Source organism: Pinus tabuliformis, chromosome X (genome assembly GCF_031772625.1).
Source record: "Pinus tabuliformis cultivar Carrire ecotype Pingquan chromosome X, CPIR1, whole genome shotgun sequence".
Lineage (NCBI taxonomy): Eukaryota > Viridiplantae > Streptophyta > Pinopsida > Pinales > Pinaceae > Pinus > Pinus tabuliformis.
Genome location: NC_142308.1, coordinates 159,537,160 through 159,561,638, shown reverse-complemented (window position 1 = coordinate 159,561,638; position 24,479 = coordinate 159,537,160). Strand labels below are relative to the sequence as shown.

General features: G+C 40.8%; 1 protein-coding gene across 2 annotated transcripts in view; it reads right to left on the bottom strand.

Moving 5' to 3' along the window:
- The window catches only part of QPT (quinolinate phoshoribosyltransferase), a 332,914-nt gene that overhangs the window by 128,175 nt on the left and 180,260 nt on the right, over nt 1–24,479 (bottom strand). The window lies entirely within an intron of this gene.

Here is a 24,479-nt window from a genome sequence, read left to right as displayed (position 1 = left end):
CAAACGCACAAATCCAGTCTCCAACAAAGCATTACCCAATTTAATACATTTAACCATTTAAAAAGCAATTTCTATAAAGAAGAGTGGATTATTATTACATTCCTTGATGCTGCTAAAAGATCACATTTAAGAAAATTATTAATCTGGACTATAGGGTCTTATGGTATCAGAGAGGCATGGCACACAGGGATATACATGACATGAAAATTCCAAGGTTCTGTTTGTATATGAACAAAAACAATGGACGGACACCCTTGCAACCTAAATTTGAAGAATTGATTTTGATTAGAGGGCAATGGCATGGATTATTTTTGGGAATTACGCTGATGTTCTGATAATCTAAGACTTCCAATCTCGGTACCTTAAAGTTACTTTAATTGTTTGACTAAACTGTAAAAAAATTTAGGGCACACTCTTAAAGATGGTGGAGAGAGAAAATGAAAGATATATTTCATTACCAATGCTGGAGCAATACATCTCTCGCACACCTAATCCCAAACATTAACATGTAAGCATTATACTGCTCACATATCTAGATTCTAACCTATAAAAAAACACAAGTATCAATGACTCATAACAAAACTTTGTTTAGTGTTGCCAATCAAGCATAAACTAACTTCATCAGAATTTGATCAGTGTTTCAATCCAAAGTAACAATCACTCTCCAGTTAATTTGTGTTTGGTGATGTCGCTAACCCAAGTATATGTAAAACTGTTTGTGTAGATGCATAGATTCTTATTTGGTATTGTTACAAATAAGAACCGCAAAAACTTTCCAACAGTTAATAAATATGAACTCCTACATCTTCGAGATCATGGTTGGGAATGTTGTCATTCATATTCAATAAGAAAGTAATCTCTGTACTTAACTGTAACATGGTGACTGCAGAAATATTAGTCACATCATGCTGTACAAACTAGTAAACATAAAAATGATAGTTTATATTTAGCTTCTAATGTAACTAAACTCTCAAAAGCAAAATCGATAGTTACCTTTAGCTGATCTGTATGTCAAAGTGTTGCAAACATGTTACATAAGTACTACAATACAATAAATAAAAAAAATCATTTTTAATAGAATGACAGAATATTTGGTTCGGACATTAAACGACTTAAGTCAAAAAGGCAATGACAAATTATAAGTTGAAAATAGATTATAAAGCATATGCATAGTTAGAAGCATGCACTTAACACCTTTGGCTATCATGTATTTAGAGGCTTCATTGCAATTGCGATAGAATCCTGGGGTAAAAATCTATATTGCAACTCTATGACTAAATATCCTTCATATGAGAAAAACAATCTTGAATTTGGTAAAGCGTGAACAAAAGAAATTCTGAAGAAGCATTTCACTCTCCCCTGCTTTACAATATTTGTTTATACGGTGACTATTTGGGTTATGCTCATGACGAGAAAATGGAATCCAAATTCATGGCAAAAATGTTAATATGTCAAGGCACCGCGACAATGGCTCAGATCGGGGGTTGTCACCCTGATCCCCAATCTCTCCATTTAAGTTGTCTCCCAACAACAAACTAAAGGGAGTGGACCCTACAAAAATGGAATGAAGGAGGACTAGTTGGGAACCAACCAGTCTAGGAGACACAGTTGAGCAACCAAATACTTGTTTAGATCTAGCAAAGACTTAAATGATTCAATGTAGACAACTGATGCCAATGCCTTGTGGACTCAACTATCTTGCTAAGAAATTGGGGACCAAGTACAGGATGGACAATTGCTGCTAAGGAAAATGTTATTATGGTGAAAAGGGATGCAAGATGCAATTAGCAAAGGGATGAGTGAGTAGTCTTGAGGTAAGATTGTTTAAGGCTCAAGTACTCAATATTGATTAGTTTTAGGACAAGAGTACTTAATGAAGACAATCTTACACAAGACTAATGCAAATAGGACACAAAGATGATAAAGATGTAATCGTTCAAGTAAATAATGCCTCTTAAAGAAAGATCACTGATATGTCAAGATAACCATAAACCAATGATATCAATGTCAAGGGAATTAGATAATTAAATCATTTACCCAAACTATATTCAGTGACAATTCTTCAAGATCAGCATTCTCCTTAGGATTTTTCTACGATAATGTCAATGATTCCTCAATGTCAATTATTGAAAAAGAATGAGATCCAGTTATATCGATAAGCCTTCAAATTAGATTTTTTCAAGTGTTAATGTAAAGTTATCATACACAAATAGATATTAGCGATGAAACAAAAATGTCAATAATACGAAGGCATAGATATCAATATCCAATCAGTGAGTTATTGCACATGCAATTCAGATTCGGAACTTAGATTTTAATGCCAATAACCATACCAAACCTTGCTGATATGAAAACAGTCACCTTCAAGCACTAAATTTTCAGAGATTACACTTAGGACAGCAGTAAGTTTTCTTATGACAGCAGTAAGTTTCAGATGCTAATATTTGAAATACCTCACAAATGAAAACAGTTTCTTTTCTCAGTGAAATAAAAGCATTTAGATTACTATTTAGGACAGCAGTGAAGTAAACCAATGCCAATTATTCTAAATAATCCCAACTCGACTATCTCTTAGACAATATGAAGTGCAAATCGCTGTTTTAAATCAGATTTTGAGAAATATATAACAGTCACCACAAATTATGGATTTATATCATTGATGTGTTTGTTGAATGTCACTGTTTTAAATTTATTAGCTTAATGTATAAGACAGTGAAAGAAATAGAGGTTAGGAAGCTAAACTTGAGGCCCTAGGCCTTGAAGCTACTTGCCCAAATGATGTATCGCTTGAAACACAAGTTTTATCTATACTTCTCTGCAAAAATTGACAATGTATCAACCCAGAAATTAATTTCTCTCCACAGTGATAAGCTTGGGCTAAAACGAATCCCGCAAAGCAGAGAAAAGTGGCTCAATGAGGCAGATCTGGGGGCTGGAAGGAAAGGAAGGTTGCAGCAAAGGCTTTAAAGGATAGCGTTAGGCAAATAGGTGAGGCCATAAGGGAGGAAGGTGCTGCGTTAAGCCTCAAGGGCTGCTACAGGCAGCAAAAGCCAGCCAAACAATGGCTGCATTAAGCCTTAGACAGCAGCGTGAGGGTAAAGAGGAGGATGTCCGCGGCAGCATGAAAGGAGAAGGGGGGATGTTGCAAAAGCTGAAAAGGACTGCGGCAGAGGAAGTGTAATATCCCTTATCAGGAATATACCTCAAACACAAGCAAACTCTAACCAGAGATGGACTGGGAGGGCATTTACCAGATATGTCGCCTCTAAAAAGAGGACGAGATCCGAAGGCTACCTGGCCCTTTCCAGACTCTGTCTAAGAGTATAATAGAAACACACAAGTGGTATAATAGCCGAGAATGCTCAAAGAGATACAAATAACAATGATACGATATATATCAAATAAACCATAAGCAGATACACAAGAAATGCAGAGAGAATGCTAAGCCATTTTATTATACTGAGTAATAAAATGAGTACAGGAGGTGATCAGGAAGATGGCACCTCTACTTGCACTAGGCAAGTGAAGAAATACACTCAAAATAGCGAAGGAATGGCCCCTCTCTGATCTGCGTCCAAGCTGCTGGGAAACTGCTATGTTGTTGCTGCTGCTAGAAATCAAATGAGGATTTGGGGCTGCTCCCCTCCTCGGAAATGGCTGAAACTCTGGAATCGGGCTCTACTCAAGAAACCCAGAAAATCCCAGAAAGCGTTTCAGGAATGGCCGACCCCTGAAAATCACCCCCTTAGGGTTCTGCGTAATCTCTCAGTGCTCTGCGCTGCCATTGAATGAAACCCTCCAGAAATATGCCTGAAATCCCTGCCAAAACTCTCCAAATGCAAGGGTTGATCCCCTACTCTATCTTTCAGCACAAATTCCTACTGCAAACCCTCAAAGCAGAACTACGTCCCTCTCTCAATGCTACACAGTCCTCCAGAACTGCATCCCTCTCTCAGTGTTGCGCAGTCCTCCAAAATGCTAATAAAATTGTTGCTGAAATACTGATGTATCTACTGCTGAAATGCCAATGGAAATACCTTGCCCGAGCAGGCACTCGAAGTCCCCCGGGGCTAAGGGTGAGATCTCTGAACGAAGACACTCAACGCACTAAACAGTGCTGCAAACTAGCTAAACAGCTAGCGTGCTCTAAGTCGAAACGACTTTCACAAATGCTCATAACTGAATGATCCAAATGAGGGGGTTCCTCTCTCTTTCATAGCCCTTGCCTCTCAATCCCAAGGCTCACCTCCTCCTACATGATTCCCCTCTTGCCACGTGTTCTTTTCCCTCCTGCGCAATTCCTCCATGTATCTGCATGGGCTCCATTTCTGCGTCCCCCATTTGGCCCCCTTGGCTCCCCTTTAAGTCACAACGTTGTGCTACTAGGAAGTGACTTTTTTATTCTAAAAGTGAGTTATGTCCCCCTTCCTCACTTTTTATTTACAAATAACTATAGAAGCCAAAAATTGAACAAAATCGAATATTCCAATTAGCCATGGCTAATTAGGAATATTACAGTCTCCCCCGGCAAAATGTTGCTTGTCCTCAAGCAACTGAAGTGATGGATGTTGTAAGATCTTCTCACTCTCCCAAGTGGCATCCTCATCCAGCAAATTCTTCCACCTCACCAAGAATTCCCAGACCGTCCTACTCCGTAGCTGCCTCTCCCTGGTATCAATGATAACCTCCAGCTGCAATACTAAATGCCCCTCATCATCCATGGGTGGTAGCTCATCTGTCACTGTCACTTGCTGCCCCAATGCCTTTTTCAAGCATGATACATGAAAAATGTTATGAATCTTGCTGCCTTGGGGCAGCTCCAACTCATATGCAACCTATCCAATCCTGCGTATCACCCTGTATGGCCCATAAAAGCGGGGCTTGAGCTTCTCAGCCCCCTTCTGCTTCAGTGACGACTGTCGGTACGGCTGTAATCGTAGGTAGACCATGTCCCCTACCTCGAACTGTCTCTCCACCCGACCCCTGTCGGCATACAACTTCTGTTGATTCTGCGTTGTAGCCATGTTATCCTTGAGAGCTCGGAGGATATCCTGACTCTCTTGGATCCAAATCTTGGCTCTAGGAGCCACGCTATCACCAAACATCACATCAACAAAAGATAAAGGATAATACCCATACAAGGCATAGAATGGTGACATACCAATGGACATGTGATGTGAAGTATTGTAGCAGTGTTGTATAGTGTGCAGATATGGCAAAAAAATGGGCGTACTTCGTCAGTCGATCAACAACAACAAAGATACAATCCTTGCCCTATACCATGGGCAACCCTGTGATGAAGTTCATCGAAATACTCTCCCATTTCCCCTCTGGAATGGGAAGAGGCTGCAATAAACCCGCGGAATGCTTCATCTCTCCCTTGTTCCTCTGGCAAACATCGCACTCCAGGATGTGCTGGAGTACATCCTCCTTGAGGCCCTTCCATGAGAACCTCTCTCTAATGGCCCTATAGGTTTTGGTAAACCCCTGATGTCCTGCCAAAGGTGAATCATGTGATGCCTGGAGTATCTTCTTCTTGAGCTGAGACCCCTCAGTCAAGAAGATCCGGTCCCTGTAATAGATGATCTCATCAACCACCCTGTACCTATCATCTGCCACCTGCCCATCCAGAACCTCACATGCAAACCTGTCCTTGGAGTACTCTACTAAGAGTCAAGCCCTCCAGTCTGTATCCAAGCTCATAAGAGACAACGTGGCTGGTCTACATGAAAGGGCATCTGCTACCATGTTGTTCTTACCCTTGACATACTCAATGTCAAAGTCATATGCTTGGATCTTACTAATCCACTTCTGCTGCCTCTCCTGTAGCTGCTTCTGCTCCAAAAAGAACTTGAAGCTGTTGTGATCAGTCCTCACCCTGAACCTGTTACCCACCAAATACTGCCAATACTTCGCCAATGCATGCATGATGGCCAGCATCTCCTTGTCATATATAGAATACAACCTCTCGTGCGGAAGGAGATTCCGGCTCTCAAAGGCTATAGGGTGACCTCCCTACATCAATACTGCGTCGATCCCCTCTCCTGACGTATCACACTCCAAAACAAATGGCTGCGTAAAATCTGGCAATGCAAGCACTGGGCAGTTGCTCATAACCTCCTTGAGCCTGTCAAAGGCTCGTTGCGCTATGTCCGACCAACTGAATGCCCCCTTCCTCGTCAAATCTGTCAGGGGTGCAGCAAGCTGTGAGAAACCTTTGACGAACTTCCGGTAGTAAGTACAAATGCCAATGAATCCTCGAAGTTCTGTCACGTTTCTCGGCTCCGGCCATTCTCTGATGACCCTAATCTTCTCCTCGTGGACCCTCACTACGTCCACCCCTATGATGTGTCCCAGATATAACATCTCCGTCAACCCAAACTCACACTTGGAGAGTTTGGCATAGAACTGTTGCTCTTGTAAGATACACAACACTATCTCGATGTGCTGGAGATGCTCCTCCCAAGTCCTGCTGTAAATGAGAATATCATCGAAGAATACCAACACAAACTTCCTCAAGTGACTACGGAAGATGTGATTCATGCAGGACTGAAATGTAGCTGGGGCATTGGTTAGCCCAAAAGGCATCACCAAGAACTCAAAGTGCCCATAGTGACACCTGAAGGCGGTCTTGGGAATGTCCTGCTCCCTCACGCGAATCTGATGGTACCCCGATCTCAAATCAATCTTTGAGAAGAAACGTGCCCCTCTCAACTCGTCCATCAACTCATCGATCCTGGGTATGGGGTACCTATTCTTCAAGGTCTTCTTGTTCAGGGCCCTGTAGTCAATGCACATCCTCAACGTACCGTCCTTCTTCTTCACCAACACCACAGAAGAAGCAAAAGGACTCGTGCTCGGTCGAATGTGCCCAAGAGCCAGCAACTCCTGGATAGCCCTCTCAATCTCATCCCAATAGGCCTTGGGGTGCCTATAGGGGGTGGTGATCACTGCCTGTATGCCCTGCTCAAGCTCGATGGTGTGCTCAAACCCCCGATCTGGTGGCTGCCCTGGTGGAATCTCCCCAAACACTATGGCATACCGATCAAGGATAGACTGTATCTCTGGATGTACCGTCTGCCCTGTAGACCCTACCTCTGATGCACGCAGCTCCACTACCCACTCTATGTCTCCCTTTCGGAAGACTGCCTCCATCCGATGAGCCGAAACAGTCTGAGGCGGATATGTGTGCTGTCCCCGTATCTTCTCATGCCTCCCTGTCTTCTCATCATCCCACTCCATCTCTAGGGTCTTCCAATCCGTCGTGACCTTCCCTAGAGTGATAAGCCACTGAACACCCAATATCATGTTGGTGTCCGGAATATCGACCACGAAAAAGTGGTCAGTCAAAGTGTAGGTGCCCATCGTCATTGAAAGCTCTGGAACATAACGAGCACATGTCATGGTTTGATCTCCTAGGACCAAGACTGAAAACCCATCGAAGCTCTCTGTCTGTATACCTCTCCGCTCAACCATCTGTGCATCGATGAAGTTGTGGGTCGCCCCACTATCAACCAAAACTGATACCCGCTGGCCACGTACTGTCCCTCGTACGCGTAGCATCAGATACTTGGGAACTCCTCGCAATGCTGCAAGGGCCCCTCTGGTGGGTGCAAAAGATGCACCTCCTGCTGCTGGTGGTGGAGGTGGTAAAGGTCCCTGTATGGCATGGCTATCTCCTGCCTCCCCATCATCCTCTTCTCCACTGCTCTCAGAGAAGACCTCAATAAAATGTGCTTTGCCAACAGCACATCTATGTCCTGGTGCCCACGGCTCCTGACATGTGAAGCACAACTCCTTCTTCTTCAACTCCCTCTTGGCATCATCATCAAGCTGTACTCGTCCTTGATTCCCCTTTGGAGGTGGAATCCTCACGTCCTTCCCCTTAGACTAGAAAGTTTGTCTCTGGGGGTAAGGTGTCCGGGTCCTGGGTAAGACATCCTATAAGTCCCAGGTCCTGTTGATAGCGTCCTGGAGTGTGGTTGGTCTAGTGGATCGGACTAGACCCCGAAGTGGCTCTGCTAACCCTTCAACATACATATAGACCCTCGCGTCATGGATAGGTCTAGCACCATCACGGAGACCCTCAAGAAATCTACAATGTAGGTCTCTGGGCTCCCTGTCTGTTTGAGCCTCATCAGCTCCACAAAATGTTGCTCTGGATCCCTCCAATCAAATCGCTCCATCAGTCTCCTGGTGAACTTAGCATATGTCGTCACTGTAGAGTGCCCGAGTGTAACCATCCCATGAAACCACCAATCCTGGGCCTCACTATCCAAATGCAATGTTGCCACCTTGATGGCCTCTGTCTCCGACATCTGGTTAAGCTGGAAATAAATGTCCAGCTTCTCCAACCAAGACTTTGCCGAACTGTTTGATGAACCATCAAACATAGGCAAGTGGAATCTACTCACTGCACAGTGGGTGTCACCATCATGGTAATGTCGGTACCCTCTGTGATGGTTGCGGGGTCTGCTATCCCACTAGAGCTGAACAAAATCTCTAAATTAGAGGGCTTCCCTGAACTCCTGCCCATAAGCCTGGTACTCTACAAAATAATTGCCCATATGTCCGGGCTCTGACTCCTGCTGGGCTACGGCCCCCATGTCTGCTCCTAAGAAGGTGGGCATGGTAGAGCGTGTAGGGGCATGCGAGGCCCCCTGCTACGCAGTATCACGCTGCTCTGGAAAATGGTGGGATGCACCCAATCACTCACCAACCTAGAAAACCCGTGGGCTCTCACGCTGTCTGGCCTCTACTGCCGTGAATCTCTACCCCATCACCTTAATCTGTCTCGACAGATCCTGCACTGATTTGAGGAGCATATCCACAAATCTCTTCCTGTCATCATCTGCCATCGGAGCCCCCTGCTCTGTGTCTACCACAGGCTCCCTCTGCTCTGCGTCCACTACAGGCTCCTCCTGTTCTGTGTCTACCACCAGAACACAGTCTCTCTCTTCGTAAGTGTTCTCCAACCTACGCCCAAAGTCTCTGTATCTCCGACCTCTGTAACAGATATAGGGTTTTTCCCCCGTGTTATAGATTGTTAGATCCACAGGCTAAGCCAGATCTATGCTCTGATACCATTGTAATATCCCTTATCAGGAATATACCTCAAACACAAGCAAACTCCAACTAGAGATGGACTGGGAGGGCATTTACCAGATATGTCGCCTCTAAAAAGAGGACGAGATCCAGAGGCTACCTGGCCCTTTCCAGACTCTGTCTAAGAGTATAATAGAAACACACAAGTGGTGTAATAGCCGAGAATGCTCAGAGAGATACAAATAACGATGTTAGGATATATATCAAATAAACCAAAGCAGATACACAAGAAATGCAGAGAGAATGCTAAGCCATTTTATTATACTGAGTAATAAAATGAGTACAGGAGGTGATCAGGAAGATGGCACCTCTACTTGCACTAGGCAAGTGAAGAAATATACTCAAAATAGCGAAGGAATGGCCCCTCTGATCTGCGTCCAAGCCGCTGGGAAACTGTTATGCTGCTGCTGTTGCTAGAAATCAAATGAGGATTTGGGGTTGCTCCCCTCCTCGGAAATGGCTGAAACTCTGAAATTGGGCTCTACTCAAGAAACCCAGAAAAGCCCAGGAAGCGTTTCAAAAATGGCCGACCCCTGAAAATCACCCCCTTGGGGTTCTACACAGTCTCTCAGTGCTCTGTACTGCCACTGAATGAAACCCTCCAGAAATATGCCTGAAATCCCTGCCAAAACTCTCCAGATGCAAGGGCTGATCCCCTGCTCTATCTCTCAGCACAAATTCCTACTGCAAACCCTCAAACCAGAATTGTGTCCCTCTCTCAGTGCTATGTAGTCCTCTAGAACTGCGTCCCTCTCTCAGTGCTATGTAGTCCTCTAGAACTGCGTCCCTCTCTCAGTGCTGCGCAGTCCTCCAAAATGCTGATAAAACTACTGCTGAAATATTGATGTATCTACTGCTGAAATGCCAATGGAAATACCTTGTCCGAGCAGGCACTCGAAGTCCCTCGGGGCCAAGGGTGAGATCTCCAAACCAATGTTGTTAAAAGCGCGAGCGGGATTAAATCGGCGTGGGGAACAAAGCGGAAAAAATCGGAAAAAGCGGGAAAAAAGCGTTTGACACAAAAATATTCATTTTTTTTCATTTTTTTTCAATTTTTTTAATATCTAAACCATCTACAACATAAAATAAATACATTGACACATAAATATGATAAAAAAACTAATATATGAGATGTTTAATATCATTTCTAGCGCTAAAATCACACATAACATTGAATCATGTCCTGAATAGTAAGTCCTGACTCCTGAGGACTTGAGTCCCAACTCAGCCTCAAAATATCAACAAAAAATATGATAATGTATCTCATCATGTCATAATGTCATATACAATAAAATGAAAGTCTAATCCTATTGATTTCCTCTGCCCCTCTTGCGAGAAAATGTCACTGCTTTCCCTTTCCCTCTAGATGAAGATGTTAGTGCCTGTGCTGGTGGAAATGGCAGTGGAGTCTGACGTGCTCTAGAAGCTGAAGAAGTAGAAGTAGCAGCTACAGGAGGTAGACGGAGACCACGTCCTCTACTGGTGGTAGTGGTAGCCCGGGTAGGCGGTGTCACCTCCTCCTCCTGCTCCTCCTCCTCCTCCTCCTCCTGCTCCTGCTCCTGCTCCTCCTCCTCCTCCTCCTCCCCCTCCTCCTCCTCCTCCTCCCCCTCATCCTGCACTAACCAATCATCAGTGGGATCCATGAGAGGCCTCTCGGTCTCAACCCTCCATTCAGCAGTGGTGTCAATCCCATCCAATGAGATGGCATCCATATCAGGTGTCCTCTCTAGTTGCCTCACCCACAATCGAAGATTGTAGTAGACATAGACCATGTCATTAAGTCTATGGGACTCCAACCTGTACAAAGTTCATGAAATAATAATTAATAATTAATATTATAAAAAAAATATTGTTTAATGAATTCAAACATTTATTTGGAAATTTGCAATATTTTAAATGTTTAAGTGTTAACCTATTGCGCTTCTTGTTGTGTATTTTTTCAAATACACTCCAATTGCGCTCACATCCTGAGGAGTTGCATGTTTGGCTGAGGATGTGTACGGCAAGCTTTTGCAAAAGGGGTACTCTGGCACCATACATCTTCCACCATGCGTCTACAACAAAATTACAAATAAAATTTTAAATAAACATAAGAAAAAAATGGAATTTGAAGAGACAATGAAATTTGAAACAAAGTTACAAAGTACAAACTAAAAAATACCTGGCATTTTAATCGTCCTATCAATGATAGCCATCTCAAAGCCAAATGTGCCACCTGCCATCTTATATGTCTCAATTTGTTTTGAGATCTCTATACGTTGTTCTGGAGATCGCACCATCTTCTGGACACAGGATAAGAATCCATCCATGATCTCAGCATCAAAATCAAACCCACATGCATAAGAAAATGCAGGGTTCAGGAAAAGCCCAGCAGCATGAATGGGACGATGGAGTGTGTTGTTCCATCGCTCATCAATCACGTCCCATAGAAGGAGTTGTTTCTGAAACCCATCATCTCCCTTATCATCATAGTAGGACCAAATGGCTTCTTTGGCCCTGTCCATGGCTTCATACAAATAGCCCATTGCGGGCTTCTCACCATCAACCAACCGAAGAACCTTTACCAAAGGTTCAGTAACGGCGCACACCTCCTGCACTCCCGCCCAGAAGTCTTCTTGGTATGAAACTAGTCTGCATACGGCCTCTCCTTCTGGTTTGCGGCTCATTGACGAAGCACGCCACTCCTTTGAAAGAAACAGTCTCTTCAAATCCCACATAGAATTCAAAAGGGATTGAAGAGATATGAAACTCGTCGCAAACCGTGTAATGGCGGGGCGCACCAACTCTTTGTTGTTGGTGCATCTTCTCATCAAGCTAAGCACAGATGTATGATTGTAAATAAATTTTGTGATGCTTTTTGATGAGTCAACAATATCTTTGACAAAGGGAATTTTCCCTATGTCCTCTAACATCAAATCAATACAATGGGCAGCACAAGGTGTCCAAAATAAAGTAGGATGCCTGTCCATAAGCATTCTACCAGCAGCAACATAATTTGCAGCATTGTCCGTTATGACTTGGACAACATTTTCTGCACCCACCTCCAAAATAAACACATCCAGCAAATCACATAAAGTTCTTGCATCTTTGATTTGATGAGTTGCATCAATAGATTTGATAAACATAGTCCCCTTGGGACAACTAACCAAGAAGTTTATAAGGGTTCTCCCCTTTTGGTCAGTCCAACCATCTGACATAACAGTGCATCCTGTTTGTGCCCATGATGCCCTAAAATCCTCCAATCTTTGGGTGCAGTCACGCTTTTCATCTTGAAGAATCTGGCCTCTGAAATCATGATAAGAAGGGATTTTGTACCCCGGGCCAACACTGGCAATAGCATCAACAGCAGGTTGGAAAAATGGATTATTCCTTACAATGCTGAAAGGAATATCACTCCGGAGGAGAAATTTTGCCATCAACCTATCAGCTTGTTCTTTTTCAGTTCTTTTTAGCATTGAACCGATAGTTGGTTGTGAACCAGGTGTGGTTCGAGGAACAAAAAATGATGATGTAGCTACCGGATTGACTGACGCTGCAGTAGAACCAGTGCCACTTGGCCCACTTCCTTCAGCTGACCTTTTTAGTTGCCTTTTGAGTTCTTCTTTGGCCTCTCTAGTGTGCTCTAATTCTCCCAATGCTCTCATGGCTCTTTGGATAAGTCCAGGATTTGTATTTATACAGGGCCCCACATCATGTCCAGGGATTTGTGCAAGGTGGTACTTCAACCTGTACACCCCCCCGCGTATCTCCTTTCCACACAACTTGCAATTCAAGTTTTGTCTATCATTCGGAGCTTTAGGTTCACCATATTCCCAGAAAGGATCCAATTTCCTTGGCATGTTTGTTTTTGAATTTTGAATTTGCAAACCTATGGAAAAATAAAGATTAGGAAATAGGAATTTAGGATTACAAATTACAATTTAGCATTTACAAAATTACAAGTTACAAATTTCCAAACCCAAGTTACCCAACCAAATGGCAAATGCCAAAAAACAATGAAAAAACATAAACAATGTTTAAAAAAAATGAAAAAAAAATAAAAAATTGGTTCCCATAGTCATACCAAGTTACCCATCCCAAATCAATGAAAAATTACAAAAAATTCTTTAAAAACAATGAAAACAAAAGGAAAATGGTGCCCATATGAAGTTTCCCAACCAAAAACAATGAAAAACAAAGTTTTTAAACAAGGAAAACAAAAAAAAATTAATCTACATACCGTTTTTATGGACAAATTGGTGATCTCCTCTTGGATTTCTCCTACAAGCACTTGGATTCGCTCCCAAAGTGGACCCAAACCCTTCAGCTCTTCTCCTCAACGCTTCTCCTCCTCCTCCGCGCGCCCACAGTCAGAAATGACAAAATAAAAATCGAATTTCATAGTTATAACCCCGCTGCCCGCGCCCTCGCCGCTTTTTTCCCATTAAAAAAAAGCGCGCTTTTTTCGGAAAAAAGCGGTATAAAAAAAACTGCCGCTTTTTACCTATAAAAAGCGGGTTTTAATCAGCAAGGGTAAAAACGCGCGCTTTTAACAACACTGCTCCGAACGGAGACACTCAACACACTAAACAGTGTTGCAGACTAGTTAAACAGCCAGCGTGCTCTAAGTCGAAATGACTTTCACAAATGCTCATAACTGAATGATCCAAATGAGGGGGTTCCTCTCTCTTTTATAGCCCTTGCCTCTCTCAATCCCAAGGCTCACCTCCTCCTGTGTGATTCCCCTCTTGCCACGTGTTCTTTTCCCTCCTGCACAGTTCCTCCATGTGCCTGTGTGGGCTCCATTTCTGCGTCCCCCTTTTTGCCCCCTTGGCTCCCCTTTAAGTCACAACGTTGTGCTACTAGGAAGTGACTTTTTTATTCTAAAAGTGAGTTATGTCCCTCTTCCTCACTTTTAATTTACAAATAACTATAGAAGGCAAAAATTGAACAAAATCGAATATTCCAATTAGCCATGGCTAATTAGGAATATTACAGGGAGATAGGAGGCAGTCGAGGAGCAAAAATAATTGGTGAAGCTACAGCAAAGGAGGCCAAGGTTTGCAGGGCAGAGGTGAAGAGAAAAAAGCCCACGACCAACAAAAGGTTGAGCCGAGGAGCAGCCAGGAAAGGGCCACAGCAGGCAGAGAGTTAGGGGTTGTCTCAAGCCTTCAAAAATTTAAAATTCTACCCAAAAAAATTTGAATTTCGAACTGAGATATTTCTGCCTTCAATTGTTCTCCAATAATTATTATCAAAACCCCAGATCTTAAAGCTTCAATGAAAGATCTAATCATTTTTTAATCCTGCAAGCAAATTTTGAGCCCAGATCTTACCCTCTGGGGTCTAGATCTGGCTCAGATCTGAAGATTTCCTTGGTTGATTTCTCATATCTATTCCTGCACAAATGAAAAGAGAAAAACCCAATACCCAATATGTACAAAAATAGAGAAAATCTCAAAAAACCCAAATGTTAAAATTCAAAATTATGTTACAAAACTTCAAATCTACAGAAGTAAATTACAAATCTATATAAATAAATTACAAATCTATTAGATTTGAGTATGAGTCCAACTCCGCTCCCAGATCTGTAGATCTAAGGCTCTTTCTAGCCAGATCTAGCTACTTAGCACAATTTTTTAGAAATAAATAATTTTAAAAGAGGTGCTAGCCTATAAAACCTTGAAAGAAAAGCTTTGTTAGATAAATCCTGGGCTTTCAATCAAACGGGCTCTTCAGATCTTAGGCTTTAGGAGTCGGTTGGTCCAACTAAGGCCTTCCCCCAATGCCCAAATTTTTAAGTACGAATGATTTCTGGAAACATTAGATCAAATTGTCAAATGATGGAGATATAAAATAACAATATAATCTTCAAGAATTAGAGATACCTGCTAATTCATTCAAATTAAAATTGCTACCGTAGATCCAATAAACTAAGCAAGATACATGTCCAATAGATTATTCCACGAAAGCTATTAATCGACAATTTATAAATAATATTCAACAAAACATTAAAAACAATATTACCATAAAATACCGAAGAGGAACATTGCCATCAATAAAACCCCAAAGACTTTGCGTTGTTATTATTCCAGAAATATTACAAGAGAGCTTCGAGAACTAGTACACGATCTAAAAGATCAAATGAATTGAATGACAACTGACCTCTAATTTATAGATTAATTCTCCAACGGCCAGTTGGCTTGATCCCTATCAAAGTAATCTCAATCGTTGAAAAAGATTTAATTATCTTTTAATCTCCTTCGTCGAAATTATTTAATTGAATTTCACTCAACTCAAAATTAATTATTTTGAGTTGATTTCCTCAAAAAAATGACTTTGAATTAACTACCAAAGCCCAAGGGTCCAAAATCTCTTGAAATTTTCAATATTCCCTTAGTCGGGGACCTCTAAAAATTCTTTGAGGCCCATGAATTTTACTTTTTGGAGAATTAATTTTTCCTAGGACTTAAAATTAATCAAATTTATGATTTAGGATTTTAATTTATTTTTGCCAGGAAATTTAATTAATTGACTCATGAGGGGATTAATAATTTTTCCAACCCTGAAATATTTTAGTCATGGTGTCTAAATATGAGGAACCATGCTCTAAAATATTTGTTACATCAAGATATTGCAATTTAATACATGAAGGGGGAACACACGTTTGTTATAAACCCTCATTTATAAAACCCCATTCCGCGACTCAATATGATCTAGTAGACCAAGTAATTTGTAATAAACCAATTTAGCCAATTGGCTTAAATTAGTCCCAAATTACTTTTATAGAGACTCAATTAAAACACTAGGACTTGCCTAAGATCTTGACAACAAAATTCACCCTAGCTTTGGGGTGAGGTTGGAGGGAAAAACTTTGTCGATCATCTGTGTTTAGAAACACGCATGAATTGGTGAGACGAAAAACCTCCTAGGATAGAAATCGTCACGAAAAAAGTAGGATTACCTAGGTTATTACATACACAGACAGTCTTACTAGGATCATTTACATTATAAACATGCAGAATGGGTTTACAACTTTTTGAAAATGATGATGAAATCTGGATAATCTCATTGCTCAATCATGATGGAATCTTCTTGCAAAAATGTACACTACTATAGGATAGTTGATGAGGAGTGGTCAATAAGGCCAAAGGAATGAAAGCCCTCAACCGTCAGCATAGTAGCGTCCAAGTATAAATCCAATGTAGGATTATCCCTAAATGTGTTTAAATTCATGAACAACTACACATATAATCCAGGATAGTGAAGTTGAATTCATAAAAAATGAAAAGGACTGTCTGCAATTAGAGCAAGATGCATTTTAGAAAAAGAGATACGTTTTCATGCAAAGCTTAATGAATGAACTACTCTAGATAGAAATTTGTATGAAAGGATAGTCTCATTCTTTATACTTTTGAAAGTCCCTTTTGTTATTTACTCATGATCAAATACAAGCTTCATGGAATAAGTATATATGATGTAATGGTGATGAAATTACACCTCCATGTTATGTTAAAATGATCCACTATTTAGTGACTCTTCAGCTTCTTGATATTTCTATATAAAAGCATCTTTCATTTTGACTTTAATCACTCACAACAAGAAATTGCATGCCACTATGTTTTTCAGCTGCAACCAGCTATAAGGTTTTTTGTGTCTTGTTACCCACCGAAAGTGGGTAGACCCTAGGAAGAAAATTTCCTCCACTTTGATCAGCCAGCTAGCTAGCAGCCCTATGATGATCCAGTAATCCATAGAGAGCTTTATGTCAAAGCTCTCCACCTATGCTCCGGTCAATGCTCTCTCCCATTAAGCATACTTCTTGATGGAAGGTGGGTCATCTATCCAAGGGTACCTTAACCTTTTGTAATCATGTGCTTTCATTTAATGTTGAGGGGATAATAACATGGCTCACAGGCCTGGATGATTGACTGCTCTTGATCGTATCCTTGCTCCCATGATTTACCTAGGAGATTATCCTTTGCCCCTAGTCTTGTGTGACCTTCCCCTGAGGCCTTTCTTTCTATTTTTCAAGAGAGGCATGAATAAGAGGCATTGATTGATGTAACATGCCCAAGGTAACCCATACTTGTCATTTTGTTTCTATCCTTGATCTCCATCTCCCTTCTCTGGGTTGGTTGTCATTGTTACTTCTATCCACATCTCTGAGTCAAGGCCAGAAAACTTTGCCCTAAAAGGTTGATGTAGTTGAAAGTAAGTTAAAAGCATATAAAGACTCAATGAAAGAAAATTAAAAATGCAAAAGATGGTTGGGACAAAAATAAAGCACGTGAGCAAAATCCTAGCCTCAGCTCTACCCCACTCATTACCATCACCGAGTTCTTGCAGCATTTCATGCTCTATATAAAATTAAAGGAGCTTATGAATCGTCCAACCCTGATGAGCAATAAACTGCTACATCTTTAAAGGGTATTGGAAAACATAAATCAAGATGGTCACACAAGATTTGCACAAATGAAAAGAAAAGGCACACCAGAAAGGTGGTAGAAATAAGTCAGGGAAAGGGGTAACTCCAACCTCCAGTATTGCTCCCTCTTATCATCATTATACTCAGATGTTGGACCTCCCACTCCCTTGTACCATGGCTTTGGAGTCTTATTTGAAGTTTCGCCCACTCCAAGATCACATTATTCACATGCATCTATGGGTTGATGGGCCTGCCTAGGAATTGTCTCTCTCCTTGAGGGTTGGAAACACCTAATAGTGTTAATTGCCAAATCATCCCTAACACAAGTGTAGTAACTTGCACGCAAATCATCAACTAGAATGACATTTGAAAGCAAGATTTGTGTGAAATATTTTTCTGCCTCTAACATTGAATATGGTAAAACCATGATACTCTAATGGTTTTTGTCCCTGGTGACGTTGGTCTTGTAACCCACCATTTTGTGGGTGATATCCCTAGGAGAAAAAAATTCTCCAAGATGGTGCTTAGTCGGTAGCCAGCAACCACCAACTAGCTCATTCTGCCATTTCTCCGCCTCCTAAGCCAGCCATGTGGTCCCTCACCCATCTGCCATGATCGTATGTTTGAAGATAGGCCTCTCGAACCTAAACGTATTGTAAAGACCATTAACTTAAATACGGTAATAACCAGAACAGAAATACAGTAACCAAACTGAAATACCGTAATATCCAAAACAGAAATACAGTAACCGTAAGGGATTTTGAACACCTACCTGAACTTTTTTATAAGTAGAACTTCGACGTAAATCACATAAAGAGAGACATTTGTCGACGCGTTTCAAACCAACCAGTGTGGCTCATCGTCAGGACAAGTTGAAGAAACAGATCCAGCTTTGCATGTTAAATAGTCTGAGCAGAGCCTCCAACGGCTATCTTCATTAACGGCTAATTTTGACTAAGGGACGGTAGTCAAAAAGGCAAAAAGATCATTTAATGGGAGTTAGTTATAGATAATATAAAAGAAATAATTCTAGAAGTTGACTACGTTAATAGTTTATTAAAAACCGTGACTTATATGGGAATTAGTTAATTTAGTTGATGACGCCGCGGTTACTCTGATCCAATTACCGGGAAACCAATTCCTCCCAGCCTGACTGAGCAGAACCTGGCTGCTCAATCCAGTAAGCTTCTTGTAGAAGTTCACTGCCCCCGTGCCCAGAACCTCAGACCGATTAAAGCTCTTCCAATGGTCAATCTTATTCCTCTGGTTTGTACTCCTGATTTTCTGCTCCTGGTGTTCTCCTGCCCTCCACTCTCGGTTTTCTCCCTGTTCTCAGCCCCATCTCTGCGGTTTTATAGCCTGGGCTAAGCGGTGGCCGCCCTGTACACCAGCGACTCCACCGCTTCCTCCCGCGATGACAGCTTCCTCAAGCATGAGTCATCCTCTCGTACAGGTGTTTATATGAAGTATTCAGGTTTTATAGTGTTTAACCCTCTTAGATGTGTTATGGTGATTATAGTATTATTATATCTCTATTAACCATATACGTACCCCTTTTATAACTTTATAATATTTGATATGTACCTTACCATATTATACGTACCCTTTTATAACTTTATAATATGTGATATGTACCTTATCATATTATACGTACCCTTTTATAACTTTATAATATGTGATATGTACCTTATCATATTATACGTACCCTTTTTATAACTTTATAACATTGATATGTATGCTTTCACTTTATTTATGTTTGTTTTTTTTTTAATATAAACTTTAGTACTTTAGGTTAATTAATTATTGTTATTAATACTTGGTTTTTATTCTATTTTATTAATATCATGTTTATTTATTTATTATTATATTTTTTTTATATTCAGGAGCATATAATATGTGTATTTAAAGATGGGTCGTTACATACACTCCCTCTTCAAAAAACTTCGTCTCGAAGTTAGAGTTTCTAAGTTTAAGGTGTTAATGGACATGTCTTTTCCTATCCAGGTTCCCAAGCTATTCTAAAATCATCCTATCCTTCCTAATCTCTTCTGCTCCCATCCTATCCGTCCTCTACTGGAGTATGCCATGGCGTCAGTTTTACTGACCTAACCATTCATAAACTCTAAGGTGACACCGTCGGCTATACCGACTTGATTCCCAGTAGGCATCCGACAGTCATCATCACACGTCTAGGGGAGCGTGACTCGCACAGTCCTCCCATGACTCGAGGGTTCGGAAGATAAACGGAGGGTAACACCTCCACCCCTCCTAGTAGAATTAGGGTAATACCTTATCATAGAATCACTTTGAGCTTTAACTGTTCTGAGGTTCTGTCATCACGTGGTTATCCCGGTAACTGTTCATTATTTGCAATCATACACTTACCCATACATTTGTAAAATGTGCATTTAGCATATTCAAAATAACTTCATGTATTATTCACATATGACATTACAGTATAACATATTTTGCCATATTCCATGCATATCATTTGACTTTCATCTAGAATGTATTCACTTCCTGCCTTCTATTCCATTGTTCATGTTGACATGCATAAATAAAACAGATTTATAATATCTTAATTTCTATCAGAAGTAAAATCATTTACGGTCTTTAACTTTACCTTGACAACTATAAAAATGAACCACATATATCGTTTTGGTATCCATGTACCAGCAGAAATTAAACATATATATTATGTCACAAAATTTCACGTATATCTATAATCATTCAAAATGTTTCTGAGTCTCTGATTGCAGTGAAGTAAATATATACTAAACATAGTTTAAAGTTCTTCAAAATTGACATAGATTAGGGTATCTTTGGCATATGTCCTCTGTATTTTCCCAAGTTGCTGATCCAGGACTATACTTGTCCCATTGGACCTTAACTTGGTCCACCAGGCGGTTCCTCAGCTGTCGAACCCTACGTTCCAGTATACGTAACGGTTCGACCGTTACGACTCCCTCGTCCGATACCTGCAATTCCTTCCGTTACGACTCCCTCGTCCGATACCTGCAATTCCTTCCATTCAAGTTTATGAGATAGATCAGCTATATAATGCCTTAATACAGAAACATGAAATACATTATGAATTCTATGCAGGTGAGGTGGCAGGGCAAGACGATAGGCAACAAGTCCAACTCTTTCCACGACTTTAAACGGTCCAATAAATCGGGGTGACAACTTTGTCCCTTTTCCGAATCGAATAGTACTTTTATTTGGTTTGATGTGGATGAAGACCTGATCCCCTACTTCATACCTCCTATCAATTCGATGAGCATCCGCATAACTCTTTTGTCTATCCTGGGCTTCCTTTAATTGTTGCCTAATTTGTCTTACCTGCGCTTCCATTTCATGGATTAATTCTAGTCATATTATCACTCGATCTTCTAACCTGTCCCAACTTAACGGTGTTCTGCACGGTCTGCCATATAAAGCTTCAAATGGAGGCATCCCAATCGAACTGTGGTAACTGTTGTTGTATGCGAATTCGACTAAGGGTAAATACTTTTCCCGGTGTGATTGCTGATCCATCACATAAATTCGCAACATGTCTTCAAGTACTTGATTTACTCTTTCAGTTTGCCCATCAGTCTCAGGATGGTAAGCAGTGCTTAAATTTAGCTGAGTACCTAAAGCTGTTTGCATGCAAGTCCAGAATCTGGAAGCGAATCGCGAAACTCTATCAAATATAATCTGCTTCGGTACTCCATGAAATCTGATAATTTCATTTATGAATACTCGAGCTACGTCAGCAACATCGTAAGTATCTCTTACGGGAATGAAATGGGCGCTTTTTGTTAATTTATCCACCACTACCAAAATGGCATTATGTCTTTGAGAAGTAAGAGGTAGTCCAGTGATAAAATCCATCAAAATGGTCTCCCATTTAGACATAGAAATGTCGTGGGGTTGTAAGAGGCCCACTGGGTGACAATGATCTGCCTTTACTTGCTGACATTCCAAACATTTTGCAACAAATTGAGTGATATCGCGCTTCATGCTTGCCCAAAAGAAGAGTTTCTTGGTATCTGCATACATTTTCCCTACTCCAGGATGAGCACAATATACTGCTCTGTGGGCTTCCCCAAGGATGATATCTCGAAGATCTTTATCATCAGGAATATACATCCTTCCATGGAATCGTAAGATTCCATTGTTTTCTAGATCATATCCCTCAAATTTAGATTCTTTTGCCCTTTTACCTTCAAGACTTGCTCTCAGTTTTAAATACCAGTTGTCTTTTATAAGATGATCCAGTACTCGTTGTCTTAAGTCTACTTTAATGGGTATGAGAGAAAATATCCGAGGTCTCCTGCTTAAAGCATCTGCTACTACATTTTCTTTTCCCTTAATGTATGATATTCCGAAGTCATATTCACTTAGGAATTCACTCCATCGCCTTTGCCTGGCATTTAAGTCTCTTTGGGTGAACAAATATTGTAGACTTTGATGGTCACTTTTAAGTGTAAAACTCCGTCCCACTAGATAGTGTCTCCAAATCTTTAAAGCTAGCACTACAGCGGCTAATTCTTAATCGTGAGTAGCATAGAGTTCTTCATGAGGTTTTAACTTTCTGGAAGCATATGCTATCACTCCTCTATCCTGCATCAACACTGCACCCAGCCCTTGTTTGGATGCATCAGTACATACAGTAAAATCTTTTTCCATGCCTGGGACTCTTAGGATTGGTGCACTGATGAGTAGTCTTTTGAGTTCAGAGAATGCTTTATTAGATTCCTCAGTCCATTCATACTTAACACCTTTACGCTGAAGGGTTGTAATTGGCTTTGCAATTTTGGAGAATCCCTCCACAAATCTTCGGTAATAACCGGCTAAACCCATAAAGCTTCGTATCTCATGTGCATTTTTCGGTATTGGCCAATCCATGATCGCTTTTACCTTCTCAGGATCTACTGAAATCCCTTCACCTAATATGATGTGACCCAAATAATGAATCTTTTCCTGAAAGAATGAACACTTGGATAGTTTTCCATACAACTGAGGTTCTCTAAGGCAGGACAATACTATCCGCAAATGATCTTCATGCTCTTTCTCATTCTTCGAATAGATGAGAATATCATCTAAAAAGACTTGCACAAATTGATCAAGATATTCACGGAAAACATTGTTCATAAGATTCATGAATACGGCTGGCGCATTTGTTAATCCAAATGGTACCACAGTAAATTCATAATGTCCAAAACGTGTCCGGAATGCAGTCTTAAGTCTCTTTGGGTGAACAAATATTGTAGACTTTGATGGTCACTTTTAAGTGTAAAACTCCGTCCCACTAGATAGTGTCTCCAAATCTTTAAAGCTAGCACTACAACGGCTAATTCTAAATCGTGAGTAGCATAGAGTTCTTCATGAGGTTTTAACTTTCTGGAAGCATATGCTATCACTCCTTTATCCTGCATCAACACTGCACCCAGCCCTTGTTTGGATGCATCAGTACATACCGTAAAATCTTCGTCCATGTCTAGGACTCTTAGGATTGGTGCACTGGTGAGTAGTCTTTTGAGTTCAGAGAATGCTTTATTACATTCCTCGGTCCATTCATACTTAACACCTTTACGCTGAAGGGTTGTAATTGGCTTTGCGATTTTGGAGAATCCCTCCACAAATCTTCAGTAATAACCGGCTAAACCCATAAAGCTTCGTATCTCATGTGCATTTTTCGGTATTGGCCAATCCATGATCGCTTTTACCTTCTCAGGATCTACTAAAATCCCTTCACCTGATATGATGTGACCCAAATAATGAATCTTTTCCTGAAAGAATGAACACTTGGATAGTTTTCCATACAACTGACGTTCTCTAAGGCAGGACAATACTATCCACAAATGATCTTCATGCTCTTTCTCATTCTTGGAATAGATGAGAATATCATCTAAAAAGACTTGCACAAATTGATCAAGATATTCACGGAAAACATTGTTCATAAGATTCATGAATACGGCTGGCGCATTTGTTAATCCAAATGGTACCACAGTAAATTCATAATGTCCAAAACGTGTCCGGAATGCAGTCTTAGAAATATCATTTTCAGAAATCCTTAGCTGATGATATCCTGAGCGAAGATCAATTTTTGAAAAGACAGCAGCTCCTTTCATTTGATCGAAAAGATCATCAATTCGAGGCATAGGGTATTGATTCCTTATTGTAGCTCGATTCAAGTCTCGATAATCTATGCATAATCTTAAAGATCCATCTTTCTTCTTCACAAAAATTACAGGAGCGCCCCAAGGTGATCTACTGGGCTGAATATGCCCTATATTCAATAGTTCCTTTAATTGAATTTGCAATTCCTGAAGTTCTGGAGTTGTCATTCTATAAGGCGTTTTAGAGATCGGTTGGGTACCTGGTTTTAATTCAATAGTGAGATCCAGCTCTCTTACCGGGGGTAATCCAGGTAGTTCTTTTGGAAATACATCCGGGAATTCGGCTAACACCGGATATTGTCCTAAGGATGGTCCTTTTCCTTCGCTTACTTCTTGAATTACATAAGCCTGACAACCTTTCCTTAAACAACGCTTCATCTGCATTGCTGAAATGTAGCGTAAAGAAACTTCCCTCTTGATTCCTTGAATTTGGATTACTTCTCCTTCATCATTTATGCCTAGAATCCTTTTCCCATAACAGTCTACCCAAGCTTGGTGAGCTTCTAGCCAATCCATACCTATGATAAGATCATACGTTCCTAATGCTGTGACATAAACTTTCAGTTTAGTCGAACAGACCCCTAGGTCAATTTTGCATTGATCCACACTCAAGCCCACGGTTTGGAGTTCTCCTAAGGCCATTTCCACTTGATGGAAATCATTTTGTCTACGAGCCGCCAACCCACATTTGTTTAATGCATATGACGAAATGAAACTATCTGTGGCACCAGTGTCAAATAAAATTTTGAGTTTTATACCATTGATAATACCTGAAGATTCCACTACAGTGGATTGATGTG